Source organism: Trachinotus anak, unplaced genomic scaffold (assembly GCF_046630095.1).
Source record: "Trachinotus anak isolate AG129_WGS33_773 ecotype Australia unplaced genomic scaffold, CSIRO_AGI_Tana_v1 ptg000028l, whole genome shotgun sequence".
NCBI classification, from domain to species: domain Eukaryota; kingdom Metazoa; phylum Chordata; class Actinopteri; order Carangiformes; family Carangidae; genus Trachinotus; species Trachinotus anak.
The window spans coordinates 1-5000 of record NW_027273879.1 but is presented as its reverse complement, the minus strand read 5'-3'; positions in this window follow the sequence as shown (position 1 = coordinate 5000).

The window sequence follows — 5000 nt, the reverse complement described above, 5'->3', positions numbered from 1 at the left end:
GTTTAACGTGCTGTTGTGGAGTAAATATGTTGTGGTGAAGAATGTGTTCACTCACCTGGAAAAGGTTTCAGTTTAGCAGCTGTTTTATTTCACAAACTGAATGTGATGTTCATCCACTAACTACTTTTATTTATTGAACATGCTGTTGTTCTGCAGACACACAGATCTACACAAACTACACAAACCTACTTTCACATAATTCAATTCAATTCAATTTTATTTGTATAGCGCCAAATCATAATATACATTATCTCAAGGCACTTTACAGGGTAAGGTCAAGACCTTACTTTGTTAAAGAGAAAAACCCAACAGTTCCCACAACGAGCAAGCGCTTGGCGACAGGGGGGAGGAAAAACTCCCTTTAACAGGAAGAAACCTCCAACAGAACCGGGCTCAGGGTGGGCGGCCGTCTGCCTCGACCGGTTGGGTTTAGGAGGAGATAAAAAGAGGGGGTGGGGGGAGGACTGTGGACTGAACTGATGACCAGTTCTGCGATACCACCAGTCCCTGCTGTTAAAAAACGGCTCCAAAGCCACTTTGAAACACTCATTACAGTTTGTGTTGGGCTCCTTCACACCACACACACCGTTGAACCCTGGGACTTCCCTCTGTTCTGGCTTCTGTAAACTCTCAGTGTCTGCCTCTACAGGAGGAACCATCGCTGCCAGGCTGCTTTTAGCTCACAGCCAGAGCCGGTTTAATGGACGCACATCAGAGCTCTGCTTAAAGACGACAACAATGAGGCTGCAGCATCAACACTGGCATCCCAAAATAAGGAGTGAGAACCGTATTCTCAGTGTGAGCATGAAATATACGACATGTTTTAATGGGACCTTTCTGGAAACAATATAGCCACATGAAAAGCTATGAATCATTTATCCGTCAAGCTTTAATTATGGCTCTACTCCTAAGCAGCAAGAACATAGAGGTCATGACGTCTGTGTACTTTCTGGGATATCTGGGGGGTTCAGTGACCTGAGGATTGTACCGCAAAGGATCTTATCTTATCACGAGGAGCCCCATTAAATGGCCTATTTTGACAAAACCAAAAGAAAAATCCAAACGCCCCCCCAAAGGGGGAGCTGGAGAAATGAAGAGGAGGCAGAGACACTGCATGAGGTGGATTAGATTCAAAAATGGTCCTCGTAACTAAGTCAGACCTGAAACACACAGGCATGAAACACATAATGATATGATTCAGACTTCCACTTCCTGAGGATATCATTATCTCTGATGTGCATCCAGAATAAAGCTCCAGAAATCCACTTAGAAAAGGCTGCAGAACTCCATTCAGAATCCTCATGTTTTTACGTTTTCTTCAGTGTCACATTGATCCAGTCATAGTTGTCTGTACATCTATGGGTGCACTGCAAACTGGTACCACTAACAATTAATTCAGCAGCTTTTAATGGGGACGGTTTGACAAAATGTAAAGTTTGGCCTAAAATCACAGCTCTACAAACATTACAATAGCCCATTTAATGAGCTTTCATAGGGTCTTGCTCTTCTGATGTGTGGTTCCCAAATAGGCCTTCAAGGTGTGTTAACAGTTATGTTTCCAGTTTAGCAGAAACATTTTATCACAAAAGTCAAATTTCACTCAGCAAACTCAGAGATCCACCTTAAAATACAAGGATGGGATTAAAATACCAGGAGCAGCCGTCAGTCCACAGACAAACAGGAGGCTGTAATTATGACCAGACAGCCGATTGCCCAAATATGCTCCGGACAGGATGACAATCACTGACCTGAGCAGGTGATGTTAAAATCACGTCCCCTGGAGACATAAATCCAGTCCAAACAGGGTGAAGTTGAACTTGTGGTTCAGGCCCAGTTACCTGACAGACCAGGGTTCTTCCTCTTTGTTCAGTCACAGCTCCTTTAACCCTGACACTTCCTCTCATGGTTTAGCATTATCCTGGTTACAGACCTTTTCAGTTCAGTTCAGTCTCTGGATTTAATCTGTGGTTTTCCTCAGTCAGATGTTGGTTTTCTCTGCTCTCACTTCCCCCATGCTTTCCAGGAGTTTTAAAAGGGGTGGCAGCTGTGTGTTCTTAAATCATGTTGTATTGATAAGAGATAAGTTTTGATTGTGGTTTTTATGTCCACTTGTTTTCAGCAGAAGCAACTCATGATTTCAGGTTCTGACATTCGCACCAACAGCTTGATTGCAGTGGATTTTCTCCTCCTGTTGCAAACTGGACATGTTGGTGGAATTTCAGAAACACAGTCTTTAAATGTGTCTCAACCTCAGCCCAGTGTTCCCGCTCTGTTCGCTCTGTGTTTGGTCTCCACCAGCTGCTCTGACTGAGCCTGTCAGCTGTTTGCTGCTCAGCAGGTGGAGGACAGAGGCTGTTTACAGATGTTTGTCTGGAAACAGCTGGATGAGAGCAGTGAGAGTGAAGCAGGGCAGTAAGGTTGTGTCTGTACAGATGAACACTGAGCTGAAACTGACTGTGAAGCTCTGTGAGGCCGAGGGGAGCGGCAGGCTCATCGCCACCACTGACTCCCGATCACTGTCATCTCATACGTCGTTATTATAAAAATATCAATTACAGCCACTTCAAAATTCTGTCAAATTGGTGTCAAATGCTGCATTTGAAACCCACCTACACACCTGAGGCTGAGAGGAGTCTGAGAACCACAGCTTGCATGAGTTATTCAGAGCTATCTAAGCTGCTGTGTTGTTGTTACTCCAGGTTTGCTGTGAGTGTTTGGAAAGAATAAATATTGGACCATAAAACATCTTGACGCTGACAAGAAGTCAGACACTGATATGAATATAAAATATAAAATATCCATCATTATTATCCATCATTATTATCTATTATTATCATTATTTTCTAAACGTATTAATAAAGTTTTCATTCATTTATAAATATGAGTCCTGTCTCCATGGCAACTGAGCAAATTGTATCTGCAGATGAAGACCATGAGATGTGGCAAAACAACTATCTAGTAAGTGGACCTTGACCAAGCTTCAGTGGTTCTCATCCCATCATCCCCAGATCACGTGGGGTCCCGCCAGGCTCGACCCTTGGCCCTCTGCTGTTCAACGCTAATCTGCTTCCTGTTGTCCATGTTATTTGTCTCCTCACCACTGAAGTGATACAACACTTAAATACCAAGTAGACGATGTCCACTTGTCCCCGGAGGTCAGAGGTTAAAAACCTAACATCAAACAACAGTGAGTGTAAAATCAGTGAATCAGCGGCTGCTCTCGTTATCAATGATCAGTGTAACGAGAGCAGGCAGCAAAACCAGAACCTGAAAATACAGAGACAGTGAAAAACTGACTCACAAACACTTGGATCAGTGTCTCTGCCTGGACGTCACACCTCTGTTCCACAGTGACACTGTCACATGTCCCACTGACACAGACATGTGTTCTGTGACCTGGGTAATCACAGGTCCACCTTCTGTGACAGTGAGAGTTGGCAGTGGACTGAACCTCTGGACCCGACTGTGTGTTGATGTCATGACACAGACCAGAATTTTAGTGAAGTTGCATTTAATTAAAATATCATTAACTTATTTTAGTGATTACAGGGTCGACCTCCTCAGAGCCCCCGGTGGATCTCTGCCCTCTGAAACCTCGGGGTCTGCAGCCGGCCCTGAACCCGGCGCGGTCTCAGTGTCTGAGGTTGGCCTTCGCCGGGCAGCTCAACAGCTTCCACTACACCAGTGACAACAACATGCAGGTGGAAACCAATTAACTGAGCATCACAGGGACAAGATTAGAAGACTCTGCTGGCTCTGATATGAATGTTAAGCCGTCTACAGCTGACAGGTCTGAGACGAGGTGAGGCCAGACCAGGGCCGGGACCAGCTCAGGTCACATCTGAGTGTTGACTGGGATTCAGGGATGTTAGGACAATGCAGGGAGTTTACATGCTCCACTGGACTTTTTAAAGGCTAATTCCATTATTTTATTGACTGAACTACCTAAAAGGCAACAGTGACCCCAAATTGTGTTAATTTGAAACTTTCCCTAATTTTAAAGCAGCTATAACCAGTGTTTGACACTGACAATAGGTGTCGGCAGTATTTACAGTATCTGTTCTTTCATAAAGCAGATCACCAGTTAAACCAGGTTTATTTCATTAACTCTGGATTATTACCAAGAAATTCCAGGTTAGTCTAGAGACTAAACCTGTGTTACAATCAATCTGTCAGACTGCAACACAGTGTTCTCACTGAGGTTCCTCCACAAAGGTTCCTCTACAGTTGATTTTCAAATTAATGTTGATTATTGACTCAGGATGCATTATAGGCTGTTATGAACCATTTATTATGAGTATATTGCATCTTATAGATCCACACCTTAATGTTTGTTTTCAGTTATATTAGAAAAAAAGAAAGTTCATGTGACTCAGAAGGGACTTGAACCCACGATGTCAGAATGCAGCAGCGACCTGAGCTGAAGTCTGAGCTCGCTGCTCAACTGAACCAGACTTGGGCCCCAAACCAGCTTTAGGACGCAGATTAATCCTGGTGTGTTCTGCCTGGTTAATTCAAGACAGGCTTTTCACAATAAGAGCTGCTTATCTGAGCCTCATTATGAAACGCCCTTCTGGACAGACTGAGGAGCAGAGCAGGACCAGTCCCAGGTCCAGTTTCACCACAGCTCAGACCCACTGCAGTTCACACCCACAGTCAATGAACCGGAAACACGCTGGAGGCTGCAGCGGTGGACCAGTACGTGTAGGCTGCTCTGTAAGTCCTCTGCTCCGAGGATGGAGGTAACACCGCAGAGCAGAAACACTCCTGCCACAAGAAGAAGTACTCACCGAGCACAGTGGTGGTTACAGAGGCTTCAAGTGGACGCACTCAGGTGAAAGTACAGACCTGAACACAGACAGTTTCACCTGAGTCCCTCGACCAACACTGAGTCTCCTGTAGCCACAAGACCACAGACACACAGACACACAGACAGACAGGTAGATAGATGGATAGATGATAGATAGATAGATGATAGATAGATGGATAGATAGACAGAT